Source organism: Bombus affinis, chromosome 17, assembly GCF_024516045.1.
Source record: "Bombus affinis isolate iyBomAffi1 chromosome 17, iyBomAffi1.2, whole genome shotgun sequence".
NCBI classification, from domain to species: Eukaryota; Metazoa; Arthropoda; class Insecta; order Hymenoptera; family Apidae; genus Bombus; species Bombus affinis.
This window is the reverse complement of record NC_066360.1, coordinates 1,312,387-1,332,777: the sequence shown is the minus strand read 5'-3', so window position 1 is coordinate 1,332,777 and position 20,391 is coordinate 1,312,387. Positions and strand designations below refer to the sequence as shown.

The 20,391-nt window shown below is 42.5% G+C and overlaps 1 protein-coding gene across 2 annotated transcripts in view; it reads left to right on the top strand.

Annotated features, from left to right (window-relative positions):
• The window catches only part of LOC126926088 (uncharacterized), a 32,036-nt gene extending 18,628 nt beyond the window's left edge, over nt 1-13,408 (top strand). Inside the window, exon 2 of one of the 2 annotated variants that reach the window (XM_050742215.1) lies at nt 11,268-13,408. The gene's annotated coding sequence lies outside the window, so the exon portion shown is untranslated. The remainder of the gene's footprint in view (nt 1-11,267) is intronic. The other variant, XM_050742216.1, reaches the window with a different exon arrangement.
• The last annotated feature ends 6,983 nt before the right edge of the window (nt 13,409-20,391 follow it).

Here is a 20,391-nt window from a genome sequence, read left to right as displayed (position 1 = left end):
ACCGGCGCTGACATTAGCGTATATCCCCGCAGCAAACTATCAAGGGACGTAAAAAAACCGCGTATGAACTATTCACGGGACGCGCATCGCAATTTATGGCACCTTAACGATGGAGCTGAACCTGTCCCTTAGACGTGCCTTCAAATGGCACTTCACAGTCGCCGATGTGTAAACTCCCATCATCGGCCTAGACTTCTTAAGTTATCACAGGTTGCTTGTGGATCCAAGGAAGAAGCGACTTCTCGACACAACGATCCAGTTGTCTGCCAGGGGATACGCCGCCAACAGCAAACAGCCTATGATCAAGATCATAATCGGAGATTCGGCCTATTACCGATTGTTGCGAAATTTCCGGATCTAACGCGCCCACCGACCTTTGGGCGAGAGAAAATCCGGCACAGTGTGGAGCATCGCATCGAAACCACACACGGCCCACCCGTCTATTGCAAACGACGCCGTCTTGCACCCGACCGACTAGCCTTCCTAGGCCATACGGTAAACGCACAGGGAATAAAACCGCTCGCCGATCGAGTTAAAGCCATAAATGAAGCATCGCTCCCCGCGAACATCAAGGCACTACGCAGATACCTCGGTATGATTAACTTTTACCGACGTTTCATACCGGGCACAGCTAAAATTTTACAACCCCTCAACGATTTGCTACAAGGGGCGAAAAAGGGCAACATGCCCATTACCTGGTCGGAGGAAGCCAAAACGAGCTTTAGCGAATCAAAACGCGCCCTAGCTAACGCTACGATGTTAGCGCATCCTATACCTGGCGCGCCCATCAGCCTCGCTGTAGACGCGTCCGACTTTGCAATAGGAGCGGTGTTGCAGCAACACGCGAATGACACTTGGCAACCGTTGGGTTTCTTAACTAAACCCTTAAATTCCGCGCAGCGAAAATATAGCGCGTATGATCGCGAATTGCTCGCTGTGTATACCGCGGTCAAGCGATTTAGACACGCCGTAGAGGGGAGGAATTTTATTATTTTCACAGACCACAAACCCCTCACTTATGCGTTCAGTCAAAATCCCGACAAGTGTTCGCCGCGACAATTCCGGCAGCTAGATTATATAGGTCAGTTCACGACCGATATAAGGTAAATAAAAGGGTTGAATAACAACGTAGCCGACGCCCTATCTCGCATCGAAGCGATAGGAAAGTCCGTCGATCACCAAACTCTCGCCTCCGCGCAAGAAAACGACAAGGAGCTACGCGATATCATCAAATCCGATACATCCGCGTTGCAGGTAAAGAAAATACGTTTTCCGGATTACGATGCGGAAATATACTGCGACGTATCAGACGACATAGTACGACCGTACGTGCCGGAATCCTTGTGGCGCGACGTATTCAATTCGCTCCACGGATTTTCCCATCCAGGGATACGCGCGACCCAAAAACTAATAAAATCGCGTTTCGTTTGGCCGGCGGTAAATAAAGATTGCCAAACATGGACACGGCAATGTATCCCGTGTCAGCAATGTAAAGTGACTAGACACGTATCAGCGCGGACCGGAACATTTGGAGAGCTCGCAGGACGATTCGAGCATATACATTTAGACATTATCGTTATGCAATATTCACAAGGGTACCGATATTGTCTAACATGTATCGACCGTTTTTCACGTTAGCCCGAAGCTATTCCCATTGTAGATATGGAAGCAACGACCTTTGCCTCGGCCCTTCTCTCCACATGGATAACGCGTTTTAGCGTCCCAGCAAAAATAACAACCGATCAAGGACGCCAATTCGAATCCAACCTTTTCAACGAACTATGCCGGATGCTCGGCGTTAAGCATTTGCGTACTACAGCGTAGCACAACGCGTCCAACGGGATGGTAGAGTGCATTCACAGGCAGCTTAAGGCAGCAATCAAATGCCACAATTCGAGCAACTGGGTTGGCCTAACCATAGTTCTTTTAGGCATTAGAACCGCTATCAAGGAGGACCTGAATGCAACGGCAGCCGAAATGATTTACGGTTCTGATATACGATTACCGGCAGAGTTTTTTGTACCTGCAAAACAACCGGCTAACACGGAATTCGCAAATCGTCTGCGAGAACGAATGAACGATATTAGACCTCTGCCAACTTCGCGACACGGCGAAAAGAAAATTTTTATGTTCCGCAATTTAGGAACTTCACCGTACGTTTTCGTACGCCACGATGCAATCGGAGGTCCACTACAACCACTGTACGACGGTTCCTCTCAGGTTATACAGCGTGAGGAGAAAACTTTTACCATACGAATGAAGGACAAAAGCGTGAAAGTCTCCGTAGATCGCCTAAAACCCGCCTTCATCGTTTCGGAAGATATCAAACAACTTGAAAAGAGCGCAGAAACCCACGGCACGTTTTTACCTGGGAAAATCTTACGGCCGGAAAGCAGCGAGCAAGCGCAACAAAGCGAGGGAGACGTTTGAATTAAGTGGTTAGCAAGAGTATCCGCGCTAACGTAAGCAAAATAAAAATATAAAAGGAAGTAGTAACGTTACCACTGGCAGGAGGGTACTGTAGCGGCACTCGACGGTAAAATTCATAACGGTTTCCGTCCAGTGAACCCGCTATACAAAAACCGTGTTTACCGATAGATTAGTTTATCATAGATCAAACAACCTTAGCCAGTTACCGAATGTCAATCAAAATCCGTCGTTTTTGTCGTGATCATATGCCTTCGATTCGACTACCCGAAAGGTTAAAATTCGTAAACAAGGTCGAGAGTTCAGCGTTCGTTGGGATCTTTCGAGAACACCTTCGAAATTAAAATCCCGACGCCTTTTGTCAACTCCGACGGTTATAAATATAGCGAACAGGGAAGCGAGGCAACCTTTTGTTATCGAATGACACGAGCAGTAACAGCTAAGTTGATACTTCCACTGCGCCGATATATTCGTAATCACGAATCAAGCCAGCAAGTTGTGTTATACGACTAGTGTACACTTAGGATATACCTTAACAAATTATATTGTTAAATATACTCTAGTGTTCCTAAACCTTCTATCGCCTACATACACCTCATATTCCTTGCCGGCCTCCGCCGATTCATCTCTCGGTGAGAATATTGCACGACAATTCTATCAGACATCGGCACCAACTTCGTCGGGGCTAACAAGGAATTGAAAGAACTGCAGATCCTCTCCCGATCCGGAAAGAACTCCCGCCTACTTACTCCAACATCACCAGATTCTAATGATCTTCCTGTCCTCACTCTCGGAAACAAGGGCAGTCATAACATTCGCGTCATTCTCAGGGAGGGCAACGTTCCATCAATGCAGTGGCCCTTGCGCCGCGTAATCAAGATCCACCCCGGAGCAGATGGAATAATACGGACAGCTACTGTGCAGATTTTTTTATATTTACCAGTATTTTACAATCAATTCTCGCATTGAGAATTTTAAGTAATTTTCTCTGGCGTGGCGCAGTAACATAGCTAATTATTTATAATAAGTTAATACTTATTATAGATAAGTATAATTTATAAATAATTATTATAAGTAAGTAAATATTACTTATTATAAATATCTATTTGAATCTTGTGCTTAGGTCTAACGGATAGTGCTTTTTAGCCTGTGGATCTGGTCCGACGTATTAAGCAATTTAGTAATTACGGGGTTCGATGTTTCTTGACTCTTTTGCTATATCTATTGCTATATTTTGTTATTTCTTCTTTGACTATGGGTATCTTGAGGTCGCGATGAGTTGCTTCGTTGGTAGCATACCAGGGTACATTTATTAGAGATCTTAGCGTCTTCGATTGGAAGCGTTGAAGTATTTCAATGTTGGAATTACTTGCTGTTTCCCATAGTTGTATTCCGTAGGTCCAGACAGGTTTTATTATGGTATTATAGAGTGTAATTTTGTTCTGCGTGCTTAGGTTGGAGCGTCGGCCAGTGAGCCAGTAGAATTTTTTAAGTTTATCCTTGAGTTAATTCGATTTATCTCTCTTGTCTTATCTGAGATGTCTTGTCTGAGATTTATCTGAGATGTCTTGTTTCCATGTTAATCTCCCGTCCAGAGTCATGCCCAGGTATCTGACTGAATCCTTGTTAGGAATTGTTATATTGTTAATGGTCACCTGAGGACAGGTTTGTTTTCGCAGTGTGAAGGTTATACGTGCGGATTTGTTTTCGTTAATTTTGAAGCCCAATTTATGAAACCACTTTTCCATAGAGTCGAGACATCGCTGGAGAGTGGACGAAGTAATTATCTACCGTGCAGATGGCAGCGAGTATCTTGAATCGCGGCGTCAAACGACTGATCTCCCTACCCCGTTAACCCGATCCAGGCGAGTCCGAACAGCTCCGAAGAGCGAAGGATGTGGAGATGATATCCACCTGACCCTTCACACAGAATTTTGATCGGTGCCCTCTCAACGGGAGGAGGATGTTATGCCGCGTGAGACATCTGCACTTCATCCCTCATTGTCCGGCAGCCAACAGTCTACGTACCGTCCCTCCGACCCCTCAATAGATCGAAAGACCCACCATAAACTTTAACCTTTTAACTCCATTGTTTCAACACATGTTTTTCAGTTAATCTGTTTGTCCTGAAGGATTTTCTAATCCTAGAAATGTTTTTTGGTTCATGGCTGGTTCTTAGTAAAGTCCTTAGGTTTACTATTCGCTCTTAGAAATTACGGAAAAAGCGGGTAGTGACCTAACGGAAAATCCGGTTTTTCCCTTAAACAATGACACCCACTAGCAACGTTGGTAGGAGGTTTCTTCCCCTCTAATCACTCATTAATATTGACTAGAACCAATGAACATCGCAGATCGTTGCCTTCGCCGTACTAACGAAAAGTGTGAGCAACGAATCCGCTTTCTTCTTTCAAAAAACATACCCGCATGGAGCTTTCCTCTGTAATTGCATGAGAGCGGAACATCAGTTTACTGGACTGTTACTTCTTCTACATCAAGAAAGTCAAATTCTTCCTCTATTACATTAATTGTAAGGGCCTTGCTCCACTACGAAGGAACATTCAGTGTATATCCATCGGATCTTCATACGTCGACGAATCATCTACGACATTTATATCACACGCAACGGCGTAAGTTCATTGTATTAAGTTGATGGAAATATAAAATTTATAACCTGTTAATCGCAGTGTTATATCACATCAATCACCCCTATTATCCCAAAAGAAATAAGTCCTATAATAATAAGTGTCCTAAAAGTTTTAATAATTTTGTCCTAGCACCCGACATTCTCAATAAATTGAGTTTTTAAATTCCAGTGCATCGTATAAGAACACACATTCTCTTCGTACCCGAAACTTTATGGCTAATATAACAGCTTGGATCATCTAGTTGTAAAAGCCAACAATTTCGACAATAAACTGCTCTTTTTTGTCACTCTATCTAGTCTTAAGCACTCCGCTCACATCACCGTATGTATCTACTAAAATCAATTGCGCGATCTCGTACAACCAGTCTTTTCTTTTCCTGTTCTTGTTTCGTCGTGTTCTATATATTATTTTATTTTTTATGATGTTACGTTTATGCTGTGTCATCTCAAGTCATTTGCATTATCTGGAAATAAGAGTTTATCTCATAGATACAAAAAATAACTATTACTATATTATTAACTATATTAAAGGCGTTTAAACTCTACTTTTCTACACTCCATTGCACTGCATTGTCACGTAAATCTCCCACTACGTACACTTCGGAAATACGTACCTTACAATTTGGACATTCGGTAGATTATTCTATCTTTATTGCTAATTAATATGTGGATGGTTACCTCAAGCGGGATACTATCTTTCAATTGCTCTATTTTATTTCTTTAGTGAGATCAGTGGGTTGTTTTCTCTTTAGTCTTCTTTTTATGAGAGTTTTGCTCGATTTAACAGCCAACTGGTTTGGATTTCTTGCCATTCTTTCCTTGTATTCTTTTGCGTATCTGCCGATTTCTTCTTTGACTGTTGGTATTTTTAGGTCTTTGCGTATATCCTCGTTTCTGACATACCTTGGGGCGTTGACTATTGTTCTGAGTATTGTAGAGGACTGCGTAGAGGATGGTTGATCATGAGTGAGATTTACTAGATGTTATTGCTCGTTGACGTAACCGTCGAATATATTTAAAATGATAAAGAGATATACAGACTATATTCGCTGAGACGCTCGTACAGAGTATAAATCGCAAAGTAGAATTGCTAATTAATACTCAGTAAAAGATAATCGTCGATAACTCGATAGATAGCTCGTCGATACAGAAATATACTCGCAGATATTGATAGATACTGATAGATACCCGGATAATCTCTTGGACAATAACTTGGATAACAACTCGGATAATAACTTGGACAATAACTGCTCGCACACGATCACGTCCGTTTATTCACACTGGTAGGCGGAGAGTGGGAAAATTCGAATTCGTCTTTATTCGGCGGTTGCATGTGGTGGCGACATTGTTTCGCCCGGAGATTATTTATCATTACGTTTCGTGCGTCAAGGCAAGTGTCAAATGAGGCAAAATAACGTGATTTGAATTGCCCTCTAACTCATGTACCGCTACAGTATCTTCGATTGCAGCGACTCTAATTTATTTATGTGACTCATCTATGAAATCTGGCGGACATGTTGAACAACACGACCCGGATGTTGAAGGCAGCATATTGCAACGCGATTAAAAAAATCCAAAATAAAGTAATGTGAGCCGAGAGAAAAGAAAATTCGAGCAATTTCTACCTTGAAGCTGAAGCAGGCTCGATATTTGGGGAGTACGAGCAGGGAGTTCTCACGGTGTAGTACTATGCCTCGGGAAACCTCAATGGATCTGATATTCTTCTTACGAAGAATTTCGGAGAAGTTGGCGGGCCCATACAGCGCAGTGGCCGAGGGTAGCCGAATTCGACTGGCTCCCGAGCGTGTTTCTGCGTCTGGCGAGGAGGAGGTGAAAACAGGAGTGGGAAAGAGGATGTCGCTGGAATCGGAGGCGGCAGCAAGCGATCTGGGATTCTTCTTCTGGGACGAGCTACCATTGCAGGAGCTGTGCGGGGGGGGCGACGACAAGATGTCGTGCGGTTCCTTCGCTGCTACTGCATTGGGTAAGCGACCGTAAAGAAGAATAGCTTACCGAAGAGTTTAGAAAAAAATAAAGACACACGAGCGTAAAATTCGTAGAAAAACGCTAACTTTACAGTGATCCACGTGAGACCTCAAATGGAACAAAATTGACGAACTTCCTTATTTATTATTAGCATATAGAGTCATTTCTGAATAATTTGAAGTTGGAAAATCTATTGGACCAGCACATAATAATGCAACTCTTGAGTAGAGAACAAATAGAAAGAACTGAGTTGCTGTCAGTTGCTGCGCAAGGTGCAAAAATAGTAGAAATCAAGATCAAATAAAACACCGTTTCATTCGCTAAAAAGTGTTTTCAGCTGATAGATATTTGGCAATTGAATTTTGTACACTTTACAAAATTAAGAAAAGTTATATTTCCTCAAAGCTTCAAGTTCGTATATTCAATTGTACATAAATAAATCGCAATTCAATATACCGTGTAGCATTCACTTGTCTCACTCGAGGATGAGGAGTGTTGGAGATTCAAATTACGCGATCATAAATTACTTTCCCTATCCTTTATCATCTATTGTCTATTTCCATCAAGTCTGTTTTCTATTTTCACCATATACGTAACGGATTCTCTTTTCCATCATGCAACTCGAACATGAAACTCTTTCCACTCCAAGCGGATTAAGTCCTGGTACCCCAAGAGTGCAACCCCATAAGTAACCTCCTTTTAAATTTCCAACTTTCTGCAGCTACACACCACGCCTCTTGCCGGATATCGAAAAAAAAACGGTTTCTCTCCACTTCCGAATATCGCGAATTAATAACTTCATTTCGCTTTACGGCAGATTCTGTCCAAGCGTCACTGAATGAAATTCAAAATCTCTGCCGACCGCTTTAAGCAACTAACAGGCTATTACCTGGACCCCAACAGTCGCGTTCTATACGTTCACATGTTGCCGAGAAGTTCACGCCAACATTATTAACTGTATTCTGAAATTAGTGCTTTCTGTTCCCTTTTCAAAACTGATTAGGCGAAAATTTAAGCTCCGGGAGTACCAATACAGTGCCGTACATATGTCTGAAAGGACAAACTGTAATGACTGCCAACTGTTTCATAATTCAGTGGTCTGCATTTCCTTTCTTTCTTGTTTAATTTCTCCAATTATCGAAAACCATTCTCGATGGAGCGAAAGCATGTTATGCGAATAACATGTTACACGAGGGTTTCCCAAATTTTCAAACCGTGCTAGCCCACGTTTTTCAAATTATAAATACATTGTGTTATTTGACCAATACAGTGGTAGTATACTCTTTATCACTGAGGGAATAAAAGTTAAAAAATTGCTAAATTATTTGGATACCTGTCATTCTCGATAAATACGCGTACTTATCTTTATGCTTGCGCTGAGTTTGTATCAAACCAATCTAACTTGCACTGCTAGCGGCAGTCTTCTTTCTAGCAACGCCCGAAAGATAAACACCACCGAGCAGCTACAACCCCCCATCCGCCAATGGTGGTACAAAACCCGGACGAGGATCTCCATAATCTTTACGCATTCAGAGAACAGAAATTCAACGAAAACCGAATCAAATGAGGACCAGGTAATATGTATAAGATACCGAGGCAAATGGTGGAATTCGCACGGTGACGGTTGAACTACTATTGACAACCTCTCCAAAATTGACAAATCCCCAAAAATGGGGATGGTGTCAAAGTTGAACGTTTGGGTGCCCCACGAACTTACGGAACGGAACCGTCTTGAACGAACGACAGCGTGCATTACTTGCGCGTAATAAACATGAACCATTCCTTAAACGCTTGGTAACTGGTGATGAAAAGTGGATACTTTACGAAAATCCTGAACGGAAACGTAGCTGGTCCCAACGAGATCAACCACCTCAACGGTGTGCAAAACCAGGGTTACATCCACGTAAAGTTCTTTTGTGTGTATAGTGGGATTATAAAGGAATACTCTATTTTGAACTTTTATCTAGTGGTGATACCATTAATTCAGACGAAATATTGCACTCAGTTAGAAAAATTAAGGGAAGCTGAAAAACGACCAGGTATAGTAAATAGGAGCAACGTTATCTTCCATCACGACAACGCTAGACCGCATGTCGCGAAAAGCGTTATAAAAATCTGTCTGAATTTAATTAGGAAATTTTACCACATCCCCCATATTCCTCAGACATTGCCCCATCTGATTACCACCTGTTCAGAGCATTACAACACTTTTTAGAAGGTACAACATTTGAAAATATTGACATTCTCAAAAATAGCTCAGAAAATTATTTTAAATAAAAGCAAAAGAATTTTTATCGAGACGGAATAATGGCCCTACCAGAAAAATGGGAGGAAGTTGTACAACGAGAGGGGGATTACATTCCTTCATGAAACTAAAAGGTATGTAAACAATCTTAACATGTATAACCGCTAACATATATAACCGAGGTCAGAAATGCGAATTGAAATAAAATTTTCGAAGGGATTGGATGTGTGATGACGACGTTGGCATGACTCAGGACTATGATTTCCCTAATGTTTAGAAGGATAACGACTAGATTTGGTGACGACTGGCTATGTACACGGACAATGAGAAACCTATTACAATTATGGAAAAGTCAAGAAAAGGAAATAAACTTACGGCTCAGGGGGTTGCGGAGCCCCCAGGCCCCGTCGGTGGTTCGAATGGTTCTCCAGGCCCGACCCGACGGTCATCAAGCGACTGGAAAAACAGCGGGGGGAAGGTCGATCCCAGGGCCTCCCCTCGTGCGGGAAAGACGACCGGGGATCAATTGAGTCAAATGAGTAGGAGGGAGTCGGAGAATGAGAGGCCTAGGGCATTCCTCGATGTGAAGTTGAGGGACGTGACGATCACGGTGCTGCCTGGAAGTGGAAGCAAGAAGGTGGATGAAGAGTTAAATCCCTTCAAACCTAGTAAGAGACTGTTGAGAAGTCCAACTATCGGGACAAAGAAGGAAACATGTGATGGCGGGTACTCCGAGGCGAGCCTTAGTACGCCTAAAGAGGTGAAGGTGATAACGGATGGAAGCAGGAGATATTTGGGGAGGAGAGCCGTGGAGCCGAGTTCTTCGGCCGGATATCGAAGCCAAGTTCCGGGTGGCATCGAGGTCGAGGAAAACATGGAGGAGATCGAGGACCCGTATAGTGATACGGAGAAAGATGCTAAGTATTATCTTAAAGGCTTCGAAACTGAGCAGTCTCACTAGAACCCTAATGGGGGTGGGTCAAGACGATGAGAGTCTATGGAGAAACAGGAAAGAGAATGAGAAACTCAGAAGAATGAGTTTAATGGTGGAGGGCTCGGTGTCTACATTGGAGCAGTGTATGAGGGCACCGAGCAGGAGAGAAATATCGAAGCTCGACAGAGTGGAAAGGTCTGGGCGGATAATTGGAAGGACGAATGCCGTGAGCAGGCAGGAGAGAGAAGACGTATGTCTCTGGATGAGGCCGACGGTGGAACAGCCGAAAAGAAAGATGGTTTCTCCGGCGGAAGGAAACAAGGTCACGGCGGTGGCGAAGAGACCAAGAAAAGGAGAACCATCGTATGCGGAGGTATGTGGACGGAGGCTGCCGATTACTCCGAAAGAGTGAGGAGTGATTCTGACGGGTGGTACGTCGTGGAAAGGAGAAAGAGAGAAAAGAGACGACGACCACCAGAACCACAACCTGTAGGAGAAAGGGGGAGTAACAATGATGGCGGAGGAGCCGGAAGAAAGATACCCCCAGGAAGGAGGAGAAGGGAGACCATCCTTATCTAGGTCGACGAGGATCGCGAATTGATGGAAGTATATAGAAAAATCATGGCGGTGAGAAGTACTATCGTGGGAACCACCGTCATGAGGAGGACGAGGGCCGGCCACATTCTTATCAAATTCGATAAGGAGGTGGCAGTTAACGAAGTGACCAAGAAACTGAAGGCGGCGTTAAGCGACCGGGTGGAGGTGTCAACCCTGGTAAATAGAGTGACTTTGCGAATTAAAAATGTGGATCCACTAACGAGTAAGGAGGAGTTAGTGGAGGACATTAAAAGGGAATGAGGAATATCCCATTCCGATCAGGTAGAGGTGAAGGCGCTTAAGATGGTGCCGTGAAGGACGCAGACGGCGGTGGTGGTGATCCCCGCGAACGTGTTCCCTAAGGAAGGGGAGGCTCTTAGGTTGAGAACGGGCCTGACGATATCGTCGGCCAGGCTCCTCCCGAATGTTCAGAGGTGCTACAAGTGCCACATACTGGGGCATACGGCGGGCGACTAGATGCACGGTGGTATGGCCTGGTAGAGAGCTATGCAGGAAATGTGGTGGGAAGGATCGCACTATGAAGGAATGTACTAAGGAGCCGAGGTATGCCATGTGCTTCAGACACGAGGGAGCGAGTGCGAGGCACATTACGGGATCATTAGCCTGCCCTATGGTCAGAATTGAGGGCAGATGGAGTACGAGAAGAAGCGCCCCTAGAAGATAAAGGTCCTGCAGATCAACCTTAATAGGTGTAAGCTTGCCCAGGATCTTATGGAGCAGTATGCATGTGAGAACAGGGTGGACATGGTGGTCATCTCCGAGCCGTACAAACAGTTAGAGTATTGGTATAACGATACGGGCGGGGATGCGTCGCTGTGGGTCACTCTGTTTAATGGGAGGCAAGCGATCGGCGGGACCAAGATTGCCAAGAGAGGAGTGGTCGGCGTCAGGGTAAAGGACACAATGTGCATGAGTGGATATTGTTCCTCTAATGCGAGTAGATGTGAGTTCGAAAGTTACGTGGAAGAGCTGGAGGCGGCAATAAGGGAGGGCAAGAGAAGGGCTCCGGAGACGATGGTGGCCGGAAACTACAATTCGAAGTTTACGGTCTGAGGAGGAAAGAGGTCGGAGCCGGGGGGAATGTATCTGCTCGATGCGATCACGAGGAACAGCCTGATGCCGATAAGGACGACGGGTGCTTATTCGTTCTGTAGGAATCGAAGAACGAGCTTCCCGGACATCGTTAATGTGAATAGACGGATGAGGCAGAGATGGAGGAACAGCTTGGTTATGGGCTGGTATCCTGCCTCTGATCTTCGTTATATTTTACATAGATTTTTGCTATATGGAAGAAGACAAGTGGAGGGTAGCCTCAGTTTTAGGTACTCGACGATGAATACTGACGAGAGAAAATTCTTGAGAAACTTCGACGAAAGAATAAATTTTATGGATTATGACGACACAAACGATAAGAACGCACGTATGCCGAGAATTTTACTCCCGCGAGAAAAGAAATGTTTAAAGTAATGGTGGAACGACGAGTCCGATCTGAGACGGACAACTTTGAGATAAAGGAGAAGAGCTCAGAGGGCAGTGACAGCTAGTGGTGACAACGCTGGCCTGGTAAGCGAATTCAAGAAGGCGAGAGAGAGGTTGAGAAGCGCGATCGTGCGCAGCAAGGACGAGAAGTGGAAGGAGTTCTGCGCAGCTCTGGAACAAGATCCCTGGGGGAGGCCGTATGGAGTGGTCAAGGCGAAGATGATACGATGCGGAGCTCCGGAGAGTCTTAGCAGGGGCAGAGTTGCGAGGATTCTGGACAACCTCTTCGTCACCGGTCGAGAAGAACAGTCGGAGGAAGGGCATGGTATTCGCATCCCATGGACGCAGGACAAGGATCCATATGATCTGCGGGTAACGGAAGAATATCTGCGGGTTGCAATGAAGAGATGTGATCCGAAGAAGGCCACGGGTGTGGATGGAGTCCCGGGGCAGGTTGTTAAGATCATCGTTGAACAACGCCCTGGGCGGCTCCTGGACCTGTTTAACAGTATATATAGGAGCGGAATGATTCCGGCAGTGTGGAAATGTTAAAATCAGGTGGGAGATTGTAGCAAGATTATGTTTACATTATGTTTATAGTGAAATAAAATTTTTTGTGAGCTTTCTGAGGCTAAAAAAGCAGGAGAAGAAGTAAATTGGTTATTAAATTATAATTGTTAAGCCCATGGCTTGATTTATAAGGGTATTATTAAGGAAAATTAATTATATGGTAGATAAGATTAGGTTTAAAGCATTGTCAGTTACTGGTGTTTTTAGTGGTAAGAATTGACTAAATGATAACTGTGAAGTTCTTTTATGACGATTAATGATGAAAAAGAAATGTAAATTTTTGATATAGAGTGTTTTAGTGATTTATTTGATAGTTATGTCCACTATATTTTTGGTGTTTAAGCACTTTTAAAATAGATTTTTATGAAGATGCAAAGATAAGATAATTATTTAACATGTGGTTGTTAAATAAGTTAAGTTATTATTAAATAAGTATGTAATCTGTGTTAGTTAATTTGATCTGCAACCTATATTATTATAGTAATAGGTATAGATGGATGGTATAGATTATGTTTCCAGTTATCACGGAAATTGGTATTATAATGCAATTATTTATATTATCTTATAATAGGTTGGAATCTGTTGTCATCTTCTTATAGACCGATAAGTATACTGCCGGCGTTGAGCAAGGTCTGGGAGTATACATGTAAGAACCACATCGAGAGATGCCTAGGGATGGAACCCTTCCGTAGAGAACAATATGGATTTAGAAGAGGAAGGTCTACTATCGACGCGCTGAGAAGAGTTTGTGGGATCGCGGAGCTATGCAAAAGAAGAGGATTGGTCTGCGTTCTAGTCGCTCTGGATATAAAGAACGCCCTTAACACGTTGAGCTGGAAGAGGATACTGGAGGAGGCCAAGGAAAGGCGTTTATCAAGCCAGTTGCTGAAGATTCTGGACGATCTGTCGGATAGAAGAATAGTTGTCCACTGCCAGGAGGGTAACGTAGAAAGAAATATTTATGCTGGGGTGCCTCAGGGATCAGTCAGGGACCATTATTGTGGAATTTGGTCTACGATGGGCTCCTGAAGGCATTGAACCCGGTCAAGGATTTGAACGCGATCGCGTTCGCGGATGACTTGGCCCTGGTCATCACGATACGGAAAACACAAAAGATCGGGGACAAGGTCCACGGACTGGTCAAGATGGTGGCAGAATGGTGTAAGGACGCGGGTCTTCGGCTGGCGATGGAGAAGACCGAAGTTATTTTGTTGACTGGGAAATGAGTCCCTAAGGTTTTTAATTTGTAGCGGCACATAAGTCGATTAGCTACGAAATATCGAACGGTCTATATCGAGATTAACGAGTATCTCCGCAACGAACGATAACAAGTTTTATACTGTATCAAGGATTTTGTATACGTATATTTATTTATTTTAAATATACGTGTAAACTTCCTAGAGTTCATGTGGGATAGGGATTCTTTTTGTTTTACGGGTAGCACGACAGGCTTTGTTTCACGGACAGAGCGATCCTCTTTTGTTTTACGGACAACCATTTTTGAGAGGCACGCATTTTCCCAAACGGACGGACAGAGAGTTACATTAGAGACAGACAAGGTTACAGAATAGTTATTTAAGATTTTAAAGACTGAAGAAGAAAGATCGGTAGCTCAGGACGTTGAAAATCGATTCTCGATTTTCAGGTAAACATTATACCAAAAACTTGTTATTTCTCGTTTATATAATTATTGTTATTTATTGTTATAGACGGATATTAATTGTTATTTGTTTTTGTATTTTATCTAATTACTTCATAATAAAAAACTCGATTTTCATACTACAGAATCGATCCCTGAATTATCCCAAGATTTATGATCTTACAAATCGATTTTCACTACGCCATGCCGTTAGAAGTGAAGCTATGTATCGTCATGAACGAGAACGCAAGAGGGGAGAAAATAGAATGCATAGAATCCATAAGAAAACCAGAAGACGAAGTATGCTATCTCTTTCCCCCAGAATATCAAGCAAGAGATCAGTTATTCAGTTTATCGATAGTGAGGAAAGCCGCAAACAGCTTAACCAAGGTAGGCGATTACAGAAACGTTGCAATCACGATGGATGACGCAACGGCAGCGTCATACATCGATACTACATACATCGATCATACACGAAGTTTAAACTTTATGTTTCGAAATACTTACTTAGAAAAATCAGAAATCATCCCCACAAGGAAAATAAAGACCGAAACCGAGAAGCCCAGTCTTCAAATAGAAGGATTATTAGAGATCTTCCAGAAACAAAACATGCATGAGAAAGAAGCCACGGACTTCACCATAAAACAATTTGATAGAATACAGAAAAACACCGATTGGATATTAGAGTATGAAACGGAATGTGAAAAGTACGAAATCCAAAACGACGAAAAAGGAATCAAGAATTTGAAAAAATATTTGGGAAAAACAGCATCAGAACGGTACCAGACAAATCTGTTGAAGGATGAAGAATACAACTGGGAAAACTGGAAGGCGGCATTTCTAAAAGCTTTTGGCAATAAAGGTTGGTCTGCAGTATGATACGCCTATAATTTTAAATACATTTCAGATTCGTTCACCGAGTATGATATAAAAAAAGAACGGTTAATATTGGAAGTAAGGAGGAAGACTTCCGAAGAGACAAGGATAAATCTAATTGTTATTGGATTACCCATATACATTCAAGACAGAATCGATAAAGTAGCGGTACAATCAACAAATGACCTAATCGGACTTTGGGGGCAATATAAAGATCAGACAAAAAGGAAAAAAACACAAGAAAGTAATGTAAGATTGGACAGAAAGTCCACCACCCAAGAAACAACCGTGCGTGATTTGTGAAGCACTGAATTTCCCAGACCGATTTTACCCAATAGAAGTATGCAGAAACAGAAACGGAAATGCTCAGAGGAACCACAAACAAGTAAATTCATTAGAATCATTCACGTCAGAAAACAAAGAGGCAATAACACCAGATGAGAATGAAAAAAACTAAAACGCCCGGAGAAGCACGAATCACTGATAAAGCTTCGAGTTAGAATCAATGACCAGAAAGAGGTTGGACACTGGACCTACATTAACCAACGAATCATTGACCAAATAAAGGCAGACATAATAAAAAACAAGAGTATGTTTAAAACTATCAGTGGGAAGGACTTCACGAATAACCGGGCGAAACTTAGAATGAGAATTAATAAAATAGAAAAAGAAATAGATGTTTATATAGTACGCAATTCAAGTTAAAACAAGACGAGAATTTGAGAGTCAGTCAAAATGTAGATGACAAAGAGGAAATAATATTTAATAGAACAGAAGAAAGAAAAAATAATCAGAGAAGAAAGGTAAACGTTACCGAATACAAGGAGACGGGCAAGCCTATGGACAACCTAGGACACTTAAATAACCTACAAAAAAAAGAGGTAAGCCAACTTATAAAGAAATATAAAGACGTATTTGCCAAACAAAAATTCGATGTGGGAACTAGGAAATCACAAGAGGCTTCCATTAAGCTAACCGAAAACAAATACATATCAAGGAAACCATACAGATGTAGCATTCCAAATCAGAAAGAATTAGAATTCCAGATTACGAAATTACTAGAACACGATCTCATGGAGGAATCAAGTTCACCATTTGCAGCACCGATGACACTAGCTTTTAAAAAAGAGTCGAATCGTAGAGATAGACTGTGTATTGATTTCCGTGAGATAAACAAAATTGTAGTTCCGGAATCGCAACCGTTCCCAAGAATTGAAGATATCATAGTCAAAGCGGGAAATTGCCATTTCTTCTCAACATTTGACATTAATTCAGCGTTTTGGTCAATTCCAATAAAAAAGGAGGACCGAGAGAAGACAGCCTTCATAACACAAAATGGACACTGGCAATGGAAATGTTTACCGTCCGGACTGAAAATCTCTCCTGCTATTTTCCAACGGGTGCTGGCAAACACTCTTAGAAGGAACGGATTAGCAGAATTCTGCATTAACTACATTGACGACATCCTAGTCTTCTCCGAAACGTTTGATCAACATATCAAACACATAGAGCAGCTGATGAAAGTCATAAGAAAAGAAGGCTTCCTATTAAAACTGGCCAAATGTAAATTCGCAGAGAACTCAGTAAAATATCTAGGCCACATTATCGAGAAAGACGGCGTGAGACCAGGAAAAGATAACGATACACGAATTTGAACGTCCAAGAAACAAGAAAAATGTGAGACTACTCGGAAAAATAAATTTTTATTATAAATTTATAGAAGACGCGTGCCAACTCTTAGAACCACTACACAATTTACTGAGAAAAAATACAGAATTCATTTGGAATGAAGAATGTGAAAAGTCATTTAAAAAAATTAAGGAATACCTTTGTTCAAGCCCAATCCTTTCAATATACGACCATAACAAAGAAGTATTCATTTATACAGATGCAAGTGGAGACGGCTTAGGGACAGTTTTAAAGCAACCTCGAGACAACGGGACGTTACACCCGGTCGCGTACTTTTCGAGAAAATTGAAACCAACAGAGGCAAAGAAGAAAGCAATCCACCTTGAATGTCTTGCTATTAATGAGGCGATTCAGTAATGGCATCATTGGTTAATCGGTAGATATTTCACTGTCCTTTCAGATCATAAACCGTTGGAATCAATGAGAATCAAGGCAAGAACCGATGAAACTTTAGGAGACCTGATGCACTACTTGTCGCAGTACGACTTCAAGATCATCTACTCTCCAGGAAAACACAACATAGAGGCAGACGCACTATCCAGGAACCCCGTCTTAGAATGTTTTGACAATGAAGGAGATGTTTTAAAAGTAGCAAATATTATAAAAAGACAAGACATAATCCAAGATCAAAAAGAAAACAGAGAAAATATTAACAATACGAAAGACCTTATACAAAAATCAGAGATTTTTTTAAATATTAAAGGGCGTCAACGTATATTCGTCTCACAAGAGTTTGGTCAACATATCATAAAGACGGTTCATGATTTCTTTGGTCACGTTGGAAGGAACCATATATTGAAAAAATCCGACCCTTTTATTATTTCAAAAATATGGACCGAATTGTCGACAAATTCTGCAAACAATGCGAAATTTGCATCAAGAATAAAAGCAGAACGAGAAGACCGATCGGGTTTATGTCGAAACTAGGACCAGCTAGGAAACCGTTTGAAATAATGTCATTCGATACGGTCGGAGGTTTTTCCAATAACAACTCACTAAAGAAATATATACACATACTTATTGATCATTTTTCAAGGGCTGTTTTTATGTCCGCGTCAAAAACGCAACGCTCAGGAGATATCATAACACTTATAGACTCGACAGGAGAAACTGATTCCATAAAAATTATCCTTTCAGAACGATACCCAGTAATGTCATCCAAAGAAGTTCAAGAGTACGCGAGAAAGAAGAACATTAAATTAATTTTCACCTCGACAGACTGTCCATCCTCCAATGGACTGAACGAGAGGGTAAATCAAACATTAGTAAACAGGATCAGATGTAAAGTCAATTCGGACATAAAAAAGAGAAACTGGACAAGATATCTCGGAGTAACACTTGACAATGCCAATCCAATTATCGCACTTGGAGCAAGTGTGCGATAAGGCGGAGAGGTTCGTAGGTGTTATTAGGAGCCTCCTGCCAAATGTGAATGGACCCACCAATTCCGTGAGAAGATTGTATTACTGAGTGTGGTAATCAGTGGTATTGTATGCTGCGCCGATTTGGGCATCTGCCCTAAGCATGGCAAAGAATAAGAAGATCGTGATCAGTGCCCAGAGGGCAGCGCTGGCGAGGATGTCGACGGCGTATAGGACAGTGTCGCACGGGACACTGTGTATGGTAACGGGCAGTATGCCCATGCACATTAAGGCGAAACTCCGGTGTAAGGAGTATGAGGCGAAGAGGAGATATGAAGAAGAGGGGCTGGCAGAGAGGCATTACTGGATGGAGGTCAAGAAGAGGCAACAACAGGATGCCAAGGACAGGTGGAGGATCGAATGGGCGTTCCACGATCCCGACAACTGGACTAGGAGGTTGATTAACGATCCTTTGATTTTCGTAGGAAGGAGAAGGAGGATCAATTACTATGTTATGCAGATCCTTACCGGTCACGGAATTTTTAACAAGTACCGGTGTAGGATCGGGAAGGAGAACAACTCGAGTTGTTGGGATTGTGGGGATGATCTGGACGACGCTGAGCATGTCCTATTCAAGTGCCCCAGATGGATGGAGGAGAGAGCTTCACTTGAGATCGATTTGGGGATCGAGTGGAGCATGGAAGTAGACATCGTCGCGAGGATGGCTGAAGATGATCGCTCGTGGCAGAAGTTCTCAGAGTTCTGCATGCGGGCGATGATCATCAGGCAAAGAAAAGAAAAGGGGCTGGAGACGTGAGATGGACGCTCCAGAGGAGTAAGAAGAAGAGGAAGAGCTGTGACGGGAACAAGATGAGAGGAGTCGGGTACGTTTAGTAGAGGCGAACCTCAAGTATCTCAGGAGTGGAAGGGGGGAGGTGGGTATAGCAAGACATCTGCCGAGTCCCACATAACCCATGTACATTTGGTACGGGGTATGCGTAAGAGCATTTTCCCCTCCTCCGAAAAAAAAGTGACCGAGTGCCGAGTCGGACTGGTGAAATGGTCAATGGGGAAATTCGTACTTGACTCAGTTCAAGATCGAGAACGGAAAAGTCAATTCAACCAAGTACAATACATCCAACCGTACAAATGGAAGAATAGCTTACTGCTCCCCCATCCAACTTATGAAAACATCAGTGACTGATGCCAAACGTCACACTCAAGAGAAACAGGAAATCGAATGAAGCGCGCAAACGATAAGTACTACATATATACATACATACGCGCATACTACAGGGTAACAGTTCACTTGAATATTTTCTTGACACGCGTTCGATCTACGAGTGTGAAAGCATACCAACAAATGATATCCCATCAAAAAAGGAGATGTTATGTTCACGCAACATTTCATTCATATTTATTTAGAGATCGTACGCTCGATTTAGACTATGGAGAACTTAGGACCAACGCGAAACAGAAATCCTTTAAACGAAAATCTCATGAACACCACGATTTCCTCCTATTTGCCAGTACTAATTTTTCCCCAACTTCCGAGGTGTGAAAAGGGTACTAAGAAAGGTTAGACGGGTTCAGTTGGTCAACAGATTCGTTACGAAGAATCTCTGCAAGATTGGATATCGAAATCACACGCATCACGGACTTCAGTAACTATGCGATACATCGAATTGCTATTAAACATTATTTCATATTACCTTTTGACCTTCGGTGATCCATATGGCCAGAAGGATTAGATTCTTCGAAACTTAACTTCAATTTAGTAGCCTTTTTGAAATGTCATGTGTTCTGAGATAGAGTCTACACGTAGATACCGTTATTATTACACTAAACAGTTATGAGCCATAAGTCATAACGTATACAGTATGTCCATTTTAAGTGTATACGCGCTATTATTTCTATACGTAT